This window comes from Alexandromys fortis, unplaced genomic scaffold (genome assembly GCF_014885135.2).
Source record: "Alexandromys fortis isolate MF-2015 unplaced genomic scaffold, M_Fortis_MF-2015_v1.1 scaffold_76, whole genome shotgun sequence".
In the NCBI taxonomy this organism is placed as follows: Eukaryota; Metazoa; Chordata; class Mammalia; order Rodentia; family Cricetidae; genus Alexandromys; species Alexandromys fortis.
In genome coordinates, this window is record NW_026067997.1 from 8,054,605 (window position 1) to 8,069,867 (window position 15,263).

Sequence of the window (15,263 nt, forward strand, 5' to 3'; positions counted from 1 at the left end):
ATGAATTGGGCAGGAAAGGGGCACATGATCCAACCCACCGTAGTGCTATGGTGAATGAACGGCCTTGTGCACGTGTCCCCTGTCTGTCTAGCATCACCTCTCAGTGCAGTCTGCCATCTAATAACCAGATATCACATTCCTTCCTCAGGTAGTTGAGGTAGGAAGATGCATGCATTATGATGTCGGCCAGAAGGAACATATATTTTAATGGGAGAAACCCCTGCATACAATTTTGATAAATGGAAAATAATCTCAGTCAAAAGTGGACACTGGAGAAACATAAGCCAGAAGAGAACTTAGCCCAGCAGGGGTTCCAAGGGAAGGCTGCCCTGAGAAGATCATTTCTGAAGTGAGTGATAAAAGATGAAGAAGAATTTTATTTGATAGGGAAAGAAAGACAAGAGTGAGCTGCCACTAGTGTAAAGTGGCCACAGCAGCTTCAGGGAGGTAAGGGAGTTTAAGGTGTCTTTAGAGGCCTGGGGGAAGGAAAGACAGCAGAGATAGGGCCCTTCATTCAGATGTAAGATGAATCTGAAAAAAACATCAATAGGATTCCACCTACAGGGGTCGGTATGCAGGCTGACGACATACAGGGCAATGGAGAAATAAAGCACAGGATCGCCTGAAGAAAAGAGGCGTTGCTTCATGCTCATGTTTTAAAACCATCATCACCACCAGCACACAGGAACCCATGAAAAATGCAATTCCTTAAGGCATCTGAAGCCATTATACCAGAACCTCTGAGGATGGGCCTGGCAGCCCATTTAACAAGGTCCTTGGGTGGTTGTAAGATGGCCAAGGGGCCCTGTTCGAAGATGAGGGCATTTCTCTTTCCACTTGGGTTGATAGATATTTCTAAACATTTCCTTCTTTCCAGTTCCTAATGAATTATCAATACCCCAGTCCCTGTGAGAGGAGGCAGGGAGGGGGATCGGGGAGAAAGGGGAGGAAGAAAAGGGAGAAGAAGGGGGAGAGTTGGAGGGTATGGGGGGGATAGAGGGAGAGAGAAAGAGAAGAGAGAGAGAGAGAGAGAGAGAAAGGAAGGGAGGGAAAGAGAAAGAGAAGGAAAGCTGAGAAAAAAGGAGAGAAAATACCCAAATAACAATCTCTATGCATCATAACATTAAAACACACACACCTCAAGATTTAATGTACAACCAAGTTTCAGGAATCTTTAACTGAAGGAAAATATAAGTACTACATAGGCAAGGGATCCGGTCTGGAGAGTTGTATTTAAACACAACAATTTGATTGATAGATTTTTATCACCCAACATGTGACCCATCCATACTAAAAGAGAGGCTGCATTGAAATATCTGACTGATCAATATCCCCAAAAGAAATCCCACAGTTGACCCCCAACACAATGACCTTTGTAGTGACTCTCCTGCTTTCACAGGCTATTTCTGATCAACTTGATAGAAAATGTTCAGGTTCAAAACCAAATGATTCCATTCCTGGAAAAATCATTATTAGTTAAGTATTAAACAATCCCTCACTTATTAACTTCCCTGGTCCTTTGGTCATGCTTGAGAACACCAGAATTGCCTGGCAATTATATCAATTATATTTCTATTCCCTGCTTAGTAGTTATTCAAAACTATATTTTCATAAAGGATCCGTTGCACAGGGACACAACCTTCAAAGTAAGGGCGGAAGGACAGGGTGGAAAACGGGCCCGAGGAAGACTGCTAATTCAGAAAACACGCTGAGAGGAAGCAACACCATGTGGGATGAAGAACAGTGATGTACTTCAGAGATTGTTTGATATCTAAGTGATAAACATGTGTGTTTATGAACTATAAATAGCAAGTTATCACTTAAAAATTAAAATAGAGCCAGATGCAGGAACACCTGCAATTCTAACAGTCAGAAAGTGAAGGCTTCATGAAGTACATGAAGTTGAGGCTAGCCTGGGCTGTAAAGCAAGACTCTGCCTCAAAAAAAAATCAAGTATTGGAAGTATAGGCCTGTGGTAGAGTACTTGTCCAGCAGGTGAAAAGCCCTGGGTTCCTTCACATTATTTGAGACAGTGATTCTGCTTGGAGTGGGGACATAGAGTTGAAATATACATCGGAGGATATTTGCTACAAAATTGTGTATAATAGAAAAATAGTAAGGCAAGCTAAAATCTATTATTATTGATTGAAAACAATAATTTAGAGCTGGGGAAATGACTCATTGGGTAAAGATGCCTGCTGCCAAACCTGATGATGTGAGTTTAATCCTCAGAATCCACATAGTAGAAGGAAAGGAAAGACCACCTCACCCCAGGCCATCCTCTGACGCCCACACAGGTGATTGCTGTATGTGGTGCACACACATATAATTATAAAAAGCTTTTAAGGAGCTGGAGAAATGACTCTGAAGTTAAGAGCATTTGTTGTTAGAGAGGATCAGTGTAACATGAATAATAAAATCCAAGAGACAGATACTGGGATTCAACCTGAAGATCAGAAAAGCAAAGCAGCCAACCACTAGAGAGAACTTTTACCTCTACCAAATTTTCAGACCCAAAGGGTCAAGATCCTGTCTCCATGAATCCTCAAGCTCCACACTCTTCTGAGTTCCTGTCTCTTCCCCTTTATATTCCTCTCTCCACCCAGCCATATTGCTCCTGTCTCCACCTCCCTAATACTGGGATTAAAGGCATGGGATCCCAAATTCTGAGGTCACCTTTGTGTGAGATCTGTTTCTCTTTTAGACAGACTCAATGTTGTGTAGCCCAGGGTGGCTTTGAACTCACAGAGGCCTGTCTGCCTGTCTCCCGAGTTCTGGGACTAAAGGTGTGTGCCATCATTGCCTGATCTGTATGGCTGACTAGTGTGACTACTTTGCTCTCTGATCTTCAGGCAAACCTTATTTAAGACACAAATAATATACCACTACAGATCAGAGTTTTTATCCTACCACCCAAGTTAGAGAGCTCACAATAGCCTTAGTTCCAGCTCCAGGGATCCAATGCCCTCTTCTAGCCTCTACAGACACCCATACACAGTAACACACACATGGTAACACACACACACACACACACACACACACACCATGCTCCAGTAAAAAGAAATAAATATGCCCTTAAAACTATAGGAATAAATGCCTCTTCATTAAGTTGAACACATATTTTCATCATACATACATATAAGAAATACATACATAAACCAGAAATGTGTGTGTGATTTACACACACACATATGCTGTGGATTATGACCTTTATATATATGACCTTTATATATGGGGATAAGTAGCTACAAGGGCAGTGGGAGAAACCAGCTTATGTAAAAGACCAGCCCTGTATGTTGTCTCATGCTGACTTTTACATCAGTGAGAGCCCTCCAAAGGTTACCGCTAAGAGCGACACTCTACCAGGCAGAACCACAGCTCTCGCATCCACCTATATAAGCCAGTGCCCTGCACTACTCTGGCACAGGAAGCGCTCGTCAGTGGGTGACAGACAGCAACAGTATTTGCCTCATTTTCAGACAGGAGCCTTGCCCAGCCCCAGCCTGGCAGGTGCGGCTGCGCATCAGTGGAATGCCAGGTTGTTCTCGTCCTTCTGTCTTCTGGAAGCAGCAGACCGCTTTGCCTTTGACGCCATCTTAGCCTCATCTCCTGTGGAAATTTCACCAGCCTTGACATTCTGTGTCCACAACTTTCTCTTGAGTCCTCTTGCCTCACCATCTCTTTTGCACCATTAAAAATTATTTGTCAATTCCATACATTTATATACTGAATTGGGGGTATTTTCATCCCCGTTACCCTCTCAGATTCTCCCCTCTCCTCCTGAAACACCAACAGTTTCTCTCTTCTTCTGATATCTTCTATAATGTCTGTTTAGTATTCTGCATTGGTTGATTGTGAGCACACTTTCAAAACAAAAATCCAATCTTATCCACCTGGAATTACACTAATTCCAGGCCCAGCCACCACCAAGTATCTAACAGAAGCCCAGCAGAGACTGGGAATGAATGAGACGATGACTGCAGTCGTATCCTGAGCTTGTCCATCCTGTTGTCGTGACACCCAAGAACATGAAGGTCAAGGAGAGAGAGCTTTTGAATACTGGATGTTTGTTGTGGCCAGTAAGGTTTTGGTTAAAGTAACCAATGAATCCCAATGAACACCATCTGCCCTGTCATGATAAAACACTATTTTTTATCCCAAAACAAGATGACAAAGTGGATTAAAGACCAGAAATTATAAAATGAAAGACCCCTGGAAAAGATGCTGGCCTAGAGTAGCCTCTCTGTGACCCAGGAGAGAAAGGTGAGAGGAGAGAAAACAGACACTAACTATTCAGGGACAGAAAAACAAGAAAAAGATTTGGAAATCCACAAAAAAGATGATATGACTATGGAAAGCACCAAGAAACAAAAAATGTAACCAATCAAAAAAAAATTCCAATTGAACACAACTCTAACTATGCATCTCCCTGGTAGAGGAGGAGGAAACAGAAGCCTTATCCAAAGTACTGGAGTTTGCACCCACACGTGTGAACTGCTCACTAACAAGACTTTTGAATAACACCACCAGACAAATAATCAAACCAACAGATGTGGAATTCGGTGGACAGAGAAACAAAAAATGTGAAAAAGCAAGGCAACACGATCCCTTCCAAAGATCTTTAAACTACTAAATTCAAAAATAGAAATGGTGAAAACAGACGAACATCTCAAAAATATACTAGTAAAAACAACCAGTGACTCAATGGGCAAATGGACAGATGGATGAAGCAATGACATCTACCCAGGACATGGAGAGGAACGCCAGTAGAGGAGACAGTCAGCAAAATGGATTAGAAAATCAGCAATATGGATGAAAGATCAATATGATAGAAGAGTTTATCAAGGCTAGTGAACTTTTTAGATGTAGGGTGGAAAACAAGCACAAATGTTGAAAACAAAAATACAACAAATAAAGTATGTAATGGGGAGCTTTGGCAACAGACTTGACTAAGCAGAGGAAAGACTGTCAAAGGGAGGCCAAGACCAAGGACACAAATGACAATACAGAAACAAGTAACTATCAAGCATGACCACAACATACAAGAACTCTAAGAATATAAGCAAAGGCTCCACCTAACAACCCCATGGGATAGAAGAAACTGAGCCGAAAGCTAAGCACGTAGAGCAGTGGTTCTCCACCTCCCTAATGCCGCAACTCTTGAATACAGTTCCTCATGTTGTGGTGACCCCCAAACATAAAATTACTTTCATTGGCACGTCATAACTGTAATTTTGCTACTGTTATAAATCAGAATATGAATATTTGATATCCAACTCCTGTGAAAGGGTTGTTTTGCCCCAAAGGGGTCGCCATGTTGAGAAACACTGACGTCTAGTCTATTCAGTGAAATAACAGCAGACAACTTTCCAAATCCAGAGAAAGAGTGACATTTAAAACACTCAGGTATTTAGAACCCCACATGGACATGACCAAAGCAGACCCTCTCTACAACATATTATAGTCAGGGTATAAAAACTGCAAAGCAAAGAAACAATAGTAAAGGGTATGAGGTGAAAATGCCAACTCATCCACAAAGTCAGAAGCATCAGAATAACATTGGATCTGTCATCATCGACCTTTAAGAAAGCATAGAATATTCATTTCAACCCGTGAAGGTGAGTAACTGTTAGCACAATTGTTAGATCCTTTTAATGTTAACAGAAAAATACAGACATCCCAAGTTCATACAGAACTGCCAAAGACTACAGAAGATACTTAAAGCAATACTAGACATACAAGAGAAAAAAAGACCATCTCGGTCACAAGAACCCAGGAAAAGGAATTTTGGGAAAGGAATGGCTCACAAAGAGCACTAGAAAGGGAACATCATGTTCAACACTCAAAACCAGAAAAGCCCTACTACAAAAGAGAGAGAGAAAAATCAAACACAAATACGACCAACCTTACAGGAAATAGCAAGCCTCTTGCAATAAGAAACATAAATGGTCCCAAGTCACCAATAAAGAGAAACAGATTATCTAACTTGACTAAAAACTAGATCCAACTATGTATTCTCTCCAAGTTCATGCCTCCCTGTCAAAGAAACCCAAAAATTGATAATCAAAGGGTAGAAATTAATTTATCTATCAAACACAGCTGTAAACAAGATGAACAGAGCTATTACAATTTCTAAGAAAGAAGATTCCAACCTTCAAAATTAGAATATATAAAGAGCCATTACATACAAAAACATAGAAAACTTCATCAAGAAGATAAGAAATTTAAAAATACATATACATATATGTATGTGTGTTCAGCAAATATATATGCATATGTATATGCTGAACACACACATATACGTTGAACGATAGTGCCCCCCATTTCATAAACCCAAAACTAATGGGGGCATAAAAGAAATATAGATTCTGAGACAATAATAGTGGGTGATATCATAACCCATTCTCATCTTCAGATAGACCATCCAAACTACAAGTCAGCAGACAGAGCATAAACTGCATCATAGATCAAGTGGACCTGGCAGATGTATACAGAATATCCAATGTAGTACATATAAAACACTCATTCTTCTTAGCAGCCCATAGAGTTGTCCTCAAACTAGATCACATTCTAGGTCAAAGAAATTCTTTAAATAAAAAAAGAATCTAAATAACTTCTTGTATATTATCAGATCACACTTGAATAAAACTACAAGTCAATAGCAGAAAAAGAGCTGCAAAAAATCACACAAATACTTAGAAACTAATGAATGTATTAATGAATGTACAGTGGATCATTCAAGAAACTAGTGATAAAAATTTAATTCCTAAAATTAAATACTAGAAAATATGAGGTACAGATAAGGTAGTTCTAATTCAAAAGTTTATAGTTAAGAGAATTTACATTAAAACCAGGGTCTCTAGTAAATAATTTAATAATACACCTTAACGTCTCAAATAAATAGCTTAATGATGCCCCTTACAAAAACAAGAACAAACCAAACACCAAAGCAGCGGATGGAAAGAAAGAATGTATATCAAGACAGAAAGTGAAGACTAAGACAACAGTACACAGAATCAAAAAGTTGGTTCTTTGGAACAGTAAACAGATTGCCATATTCTCTAGCCAGGCTGACCAAATCAAAGAAGAGCCCAATTAATAAATTATCAATGAAAAGAAGATGGTAAAACAGAGTCCACTGAAATCATGAAGATCATTAGGGTATAAAAGTCTGAAATCTCTAGAAGAAATCAATAAAATCATACATACATAGGACCTGCCAAAATTAAACTAACAGGATATGGACATAACAAGTAAATAGATTAAAACAGTAATAGAGTCTCCCAACTAAAAAAAAAAAGTTTCACTCTAAATTCTACCAAATCCCTAATCATCTAACAGTAACACTCTTCAAACTATTCAATAAAGTAGAAAGAGAAAGAATACTATCCAATTCATTCTGACACCCAAACCAGATAAGGTCACAACATCTCCAACAAAAGTGGAAGAAAACCACAGACCTATTTCTCTGTTGGACAGAGGTCCAAAATTTCTCAATATTTGAAAACTGAATTCAAGGACATGTAAAGACTATACATCATGATTAATTTGGCTTTATTCCAGAGATAGATACAAACAGAAGACAAACCATCCTTATTTGCAGATGACATGCCTTCTACTTTCAGCCATGTAACATGATTTATAAGCAATATACAAATGCTAGTGGGTTCTCTATATACCAACAATGAACTTGACCAGAAAACAATCCTATTTATAATCGCTTCCTAGAAATTCCTAGGAACAAACCTAACCAAAGCAAAAACCTCTACAATGAAAACTTTAGAACCCCACAGAAGGAAATTGAAGAAGATACTAAAATATGAAAAGGTGTCCCTGTTGTTGGCTAGGCAGAGCTAATACAAAGCTATTCACAGTAATAGTATCAATCTGTAGATGCAATGTAATCCCCATCAAGATTCTAAAAACGGTATTCAAAAAAACTAGGAAAAAAATCCCCTTAAAAGATATATGAAAGGTCCCAAATAGCCAAACCATACATCAAGAAGAGAAGCCAGCACCTTTGGTCCTGAGAAGACTGGATTTCCAAGGGAGAGCATGGAGTAAGAGCTGTGCCTTGCACTCGATCAAAAATTTAAACTTAAAACCTTTAAATCAAAGATGGTAAAGGAAGACTTAAAACGCTGAATGTGTAAGGAAAAGAAGGTATGAGCATAGGCAAAGACTCCAGTGTCACAGGAAATAACCCAGGAACTGACAAGCAGGAGTGTTTCAACTCAAACAACTCAGCACAGCAAAGGACACAGAGTTGAAGCCCGAAGAATAAGGGAAAAAAATCTTCATGAACTAAATATCAAACATAAAATTATCCTTTAGAATATATACAGAACTGCCAAAGTCAAAAGCCAAAAATTCCTCCAATCAATAAATGGGATAATAATGAATTTAATAAACCATCACAAAAGAATAGAATATCCAATAAACACATGAAAGCCTATTTCATACCCTGGACCATCAGGAATGGAAATTAAAACTGCCCTGTGATTCCATCTCGTTCCAGTCAGAATGGCTATTGCCAAGAAAACAAATACCAGTGGGGATGTGAGGAAAAAGCAGCTCCCAGTCACTGTGAATGGAAAAGGAAACCAGTACAGCAACTATGGAAATCGTCATGGAAGCGCTCCACTAAAAATATGACAATCATACAACCCAGCACTAACATTCCTGTGTATCTACCTTGAGGACCGTAAGTTAGCGTACTTCGGGGACACTGCTGTACATGGGATTGTTGTTGCACCCTTCACAATAGCAAGGAATGGAGGCAACAGAGATGTCCATCCACAGAAGAATGAATATAGAAAATGAGATACACAGAGTGGGAGTTTAATCTGCGGCTAATAATAAAATCACGGTATTCCTGGGGGAAATGAGTAAAAGCAGAGACCATTATGTTAAGCAAAACAACCCAGACTTAGGCAAGTATGTTGTTTTCTCTCAAATACAGAGCCTAGATTTAATATATATGTGTGTGTGTGTGTGTGTGTGTGTGTGTGTGTGTGTGTGTGTGTCAGGGAGAAATAAGAACAAAGTATAATTAAACAAATACATGAAGGTGTCACAATGAAACCCGTTTCTTTTCATGTTAGCCAAAAAAAAATAATTATCTAAAAGATGGGAAGCAGGTCATTTAGGAAGTGTCTTCTTAAGGGACTTCTACCAATTCCTTTTAAAGTAAGCTGCACGATACCAACTGTGTCAGATATACAACTGCACACAAATACAGAGTACATTCCATTCTTTTCCAGCCTAACCATTGCCTCCTATAAAGAGAATTCTAGGAGAGCTGCAGAGCCTTGAAGGGCTCGGTACAGCCAGGGCCTGGTGGAGCTTCTATAAAGGGAGCTGAAAGACTGACTTTGTTCCCAGAAAACAACCTAAAGAAGAGGCCGAAACTCGAGCCAGAGTGACTCCAGGCCAAGTAAAACATCGAACTGCATAAAAATGTGGGGTCTGTCAAGGAGAGACTCCGTTCTGAGCAGTCACAAAAACTTCTTTGCCCCTCCCTGGTTCCCAATAAAACTCCAGACCCTCCAAGTCGGCTTGGCTGGAGAGCCTGAAGGAGCACAGCACAGCCTTCCTGGAGCCTGAAGAAGACCTTCGCCCAGGTTGCCACATCGCTTCTATCAGAGACGTCAAACACAGTACATTGCTCAGTCCAGTTAAAGAATGCACTCAGATCAATTTTCCTTCTCCTAGTTCATTGACTACAAGAACATCCACTGCAATAAGTCAGTTTCACCCATCACCAGTAACTAGGTTTTGTACTTATCAGTGATTAACGAACTGTGTTTAACTTGTGGACCAGGATCTAGAACTGACCAGCCTTTCTACAGTCTCTGTTTTTGGCCTCTTAGATTCCTGGCCTATCATGGGGCAATCATCCCTAAGGACAGGTAACAAGAAGTGGATTTGGAAATTTCTATGTCTCAGAAAAGAAATCCAGTTGCTATTCCTCTTAAGTACATCTCTCCTTCAATATATGAATAAGAGACCATGCAGAATCTTAGTTATTTTATACTATTTTTTTTCTTTTACAGTGTCTTTATATAGAAGCATCATCCATTGATTCTTATACTTCTTTCATAAATACTTCTTCTGACATATGGCAGACCTCCCTTGATTACTATCCCCAGTACCATCACTGGATTCATGTCTTTCATATTGCTTTCTCCAAGCTTCATAGCCCAGAATATGAATCTTTATCCAAAATGAACTTTGGAAGTTGAGAGCTCCTGGAAGACCCACCTAAAAACCCAAGGGAACACTTCTCAGCTTAGTACCTTCTTCAAGGACCCTCAGGAAACCAGTCCTCTGCCCTGACATGTTACATCATCAAGTTCCAACTTCTGAAACATTGCTAATGGAACTTCTGATACGTTATTCTTATACACCTAACCTGTTTACATGGTTTTGTGGTCATTTTTACAAAGAAATCCCACAGAGCTTAACTAACTCCCTATTTGCAGATACACTCTAAGTCCTAAATTCCTAAACTCTCACAGGAAGTACCAGTTCACACTTTTTCAATTTTATTTTTTCTCTATATTCAGCCTATTGAAAATGGATTTTTTTCATATATTCTGTTTATGTTTCCATGCCCCCAGTTCCTCTGAGATCCTCCCCACCTCCTGCCCCATCCAAATCCATCCCCTTCCTGTCTCTCCTTAGAAAACAAAAAGGCATCTAAAGAATAATAAAAACAAGATCAAACAAAAACAAGCTGAAGTAGGACAAGAAGAATAAGAGAACAGAATAAGAATAAGAACAGAAGAGAAAGAGCCATAGGAAAAGCACAAGAAACAGATACACAGAGACATACATATTCATTCACACAGGAATCCCAGCAAAACACAAAATCAGAAGTTAATATATATATATATATGCAAAGAACTTGTAAGAGAGAAAAAATGTTCTAACAAGACATTATGAGAAAAAGAATGCCCAAAGATATCGTTGAGTTTCTCTTGTGTTGAGCATCTATTGCTGAGTCTGGAGCCTGCCCTTAAGAATGATTTGTATTCCCAATGAGACTCCACTGGAGAAAACTAATTTTTCCTTTGCAAGAGGTTATAAATAGGAGATAGTTTCTATGTTAGGGATGGGGCATGCGTCTACTTCTCCCTGGACCCCTTCTGGTGTAGGTTTGTGCAGACCCTGTATGTGATTCCAATCTTAGTTTAAATATGCCTTGCTCCTGCTGTGTTTCCTTAGTCTCCTCCATCCCCTTTGGCTTCTACATCCTTTATGCCTCCTTTTCCATGGGCTCCTTGAGCCCTGATAAGAGGGATTTGATGGTGACATCCCATTTAGGACTGACTATTCAAAGGTCTCTGCACATTGTCTAGTTGTGAGTTTCTCTACTTGTTCCGGCCTACTGCAGGAGGAAGCTTCTCTGATGATGGTTAAGCAAGACACTGGTGTATGAGTCTAGTAGAATGTCGTTTATGACAGACATTCTGTTTATATAGCAGAGTCATTTATGGCTATGTCCTTTAGCAGAAGAGCAGTGTCTGAGATGGTGCCATCTATGAAGTGGGCCTTAAATCTAATTGGATATTGGCTGATTGTTCCCACGTGCTCTGTGCCACTTTCACATTTACACGTCTTACAAGCCGGTCATCACTATAGAATGAAGAGTTTGGAGCTAAGCCGGTAGCTGCTTTTATTTTAAACTGTGTTTCCACTTAGAAAATAGCCAAAAAAGAGATCATTCTATACTCTAGCCTCCAACAGGTCAGCTACAAAGAATGGGCATTGCTTTGTAAAGACAAAACTCAAGTCTTTTACAAACAAAACTCAAATAGTCAAAAGTACTAGAGAATGAACTCAAGCAATACAACCCTGGGAAGAAGCTAAGATTGATAGGATTGGCTCAGGGCCAGTTAATATTTTTGTATGCCCCTACTTGCGGGCAGGTCAAACTCAGTGTCGTGTAGATAAAGAACAGAAAAGAGAAGTCTTTGATGACTAGAGAACAGAATTTGAAAAAGCCACAGCTACAAGAAAGCAGTCATCAGAAAGCTCAATCAAAAGGAAAAAGCCAGAGAAAAGAGTCTAAAACTTCGGACCAGTACTTATACCAAGAAACCTATGACTCTCGAGTCACCAATGTGCTTGGTGGACGCAAAGAGTGTCAGTAAGGATGCAAACAAATGACAAACACAACCGAACTGAGACTTAAACCCCACTCAAGAACAGGATTGCAGCTTGCGTCATTGATGGAATTTCCTGCTGAAATCAAGCATCAGCACTCTGCAGAAGAGTAGAGTGCAATTAGAATATTCATAACCAATCAATTTAAATGATCAGGGCAGGCTGAGGTGACGTAGGAGCTCTTGCTGCAGAGGCATGAAGACCTGAATTCAAATCCCTATGACCCACTTAGAACAAAAAGCCAGGTGTGGTCATGTATGCCTATAATCCCAGCACTGTGTGAAAGGAGGGTTGGGAGACGGGAGGACCACTGAAGCTTGCAAGGTACCAGCCTATGAGAGATTCCATCTCAGGGGAAAGGGCAGAGAGTGATCAATCAGGACTATCGAAGTCCTTCTCTTGATTCACATTTATACAGATACATGCATCCAAATATGTATGTTTCATATATCACACACATATACATAAAAGTAAATAAACAATAAACTATGACATTTTGGCATTTAGAACATAATCTGAAATTTCTTATATGAAAACACTCTCCTTAATGAAACATGAGAGAATTTGCTCATTATTACCTGAGAATTTTCATACAATATATTTTGATTATATTTACTCCTTCCCCCAACTCCTCCCAGAATGATCTGCATTTCCTATTCACTCAGCTTTGTCTCCTTATTTCTTTGAAGTCAGTCAAGTCCAATGTGTGCTGCCCATATACTCTCGGCTGTGTGGAATGTGGTTTGCCTACTGGGGCCATGTGCTTCAAGAAAATGGACTAGGCAAGTTTTCTCAAAATTAATTATACAACAAATTTTTACTGACAAATAGAAATTATCAAAAGCAATAAATAGAATTTTATAGCTGAATAAGGCAGCGCCTAAAATCTAAAATCCACTCCATAGGATCAGAAATACAGAAAGATGAGGGAAGATGAGAGCAGGTAAATAGATATGTCCCGGTCTGAAAGATGGCGGCTGGGGAAAGAAGGGAGGGGTCAGGGAAACAGGAAAAAGTTTCATGAATCCTTGGGCATGTAGAATAGCATATGTATTGAAGTCTCAGAAAGGGAGGGAGCGTGAACATGAACAATATTTAAAGGTAGAGTGGCTAAAAATTTTCCATTTGGCAGAAGACTTAAACTTGCACCAAGGCTTAGTGAACTGCAACAGGAAACTCTGTATAGTCTTCACACAAACTGCTAAGAGAGGGAAAGAGAAAGACAGATTGTAAAAAGGTACCAAGCAACTCACACACAAGGGAACAATGACTCATACATGTTGATTTCACATTCATAATTTTAGAAGTCAGAGAGAGTAGGGTGTCTTTTGAAGAACTGAGGAGGAAAACAAGCTGAAACTACAAACATTGTACTCGACATCCGGTGAAACTTTCTTTCAAGGAGGAGGAAGAGAAAGACATTTATGCTGCAAAACGAAACATTTCTCCCTGATCCGCACTGGAATAAGAGCCAAAGGGACCCCGTAGCTGAGAGAAAATGGCACCAAAGGGATGGGTAGTGTAACAACCATCAGTGAAGAACAAACACTGAAGCTGGAGGCATGGCTCAGCAGTTGAGGACGTTTGCTTTTCTTCCAGAGGGCAAGTGCCCACCGTGGGTGGCAGAGGACAAGTGCCCACCGTGGGTGGCAGAGGAACGGCTCCCACAGTGAGTAACTCTCAACTACCTGTAACGTTCTCTTCTGACGTCCTTTGCCACTGTGCCACCTTGCCACATGGGTGTCATATACTCGCACAGACATACACACATGAGCAGAAAGAAATCCTTTCTGAAATAGTAATGATTGAAATAAATATAAAAGCCTATTCCTCCCTTTTAAAAATTTACAAGTTCACAAAATGGTATACCACCATCTCATGGGACTTATAGTGCCTGTTAATATATGTGACAACTGAATTATAAAAGATGGAAAGACAGCTCTTTTTCGTGGCGCCTCCTAGGTGGTCGGCTGTGCGAAGATGAAACTGAATATCTCCTTCCCTGCCACCAGCTGCCAGAAACTCATCCAAGTGGACAATGAACGCAAGCTTCGGACCTTCTATGAGAAGCACATGGCCACGGAAGTGGCTGCCAATGCCCTGGGTGAAGAGTGGAAGGGTCACGTGGTCTGAATCAGTGACGGCAATGAAAAACAAGGTTTTCCCATGAAACAAGGTGTCCTGAACCATGGCAGAGTGCGCCTGCTGTTGAGTAAGGGGCATTCTTGTTATAGACCAAGGAGAACTGGAGAGAGGAAAAGCAAATCTGTCCGAGGATGCATTGTGGATGCCAATCTGAGTGTTCTCAACTTGGTTATTGTAAAAAAAAAAAAAAAGGAGAGAAGGATATTCCTGGACTGACAGATGCTATTGTGCCTCGTCGGTCGGGACCTAAAAGGGCTAGCAGAATCCGAAAGCTTTTTAATCTTTCTAAAGAAGATGATGTCCACCAGTACGTTGTCAAAAAGCCTTTAAACAAAGAAGGTAAACAGCCCAGGACCAAGGCACCCAAGATTCAGCGTCATGTGACTCCGCGTATCCTGCAACACAAACACCAGCATATTGCTCTGAAGAAGCAACAAACAAAGAAAAACAAGGAGGAGGCTGCAGAATATGCTAAACTTTTGGCCAAGAGAATGAAGGAAGCCAAAGAAAAGCGCCAGGAACAGATTGCCAAGAGGCGAAGGCTGTCCTCGCTGAGAGCTTCTACTTCTAAGTCTGAGTCCAGTCAAAAATAAGTTTGTAAGGGTAACAAATAAATGATCAGACCTTGAAAAAAAAGATGGAAAGACAAATTTATACATACAGTATCAACTTTGTGTAACTTATAAGAAGCACCACAATATTAATTCTAAGTCGTAGACTGTGAAAAGTTAAGACTGTGTTATAATCCCTAAAATTAAATGTGGAATATATGTGAAACATATTTAAAGTTTATAATTTGGATGCCTGAAAGAGAGAAAAAAATGAAAAAGTAGAAAAACAAAGAAACAGCATAAAAATGAAATCAGAGACCTAACCTAACCACATCCACAATTTCATTAATCATTTATGGGTGGAATGGAAATTCTCAAAATGGACTGGAAAAACAA

At 39.9% G+C, this 15,263-nt stretch overlaps 1 pseudogene; it reads left to right on the plus strand.

Moving 5' to 3' along the window:
- Window positions 1-14,151: 14,151 nt before the first annotated feature.
- Window positions 14,152-14,956, plus strand: LOC126512545 (40S ribosomal protein S6-like; annotated as a pseudogene).
- Window positions 14,957-15,263: the final 307 nt, after the last annotated feature.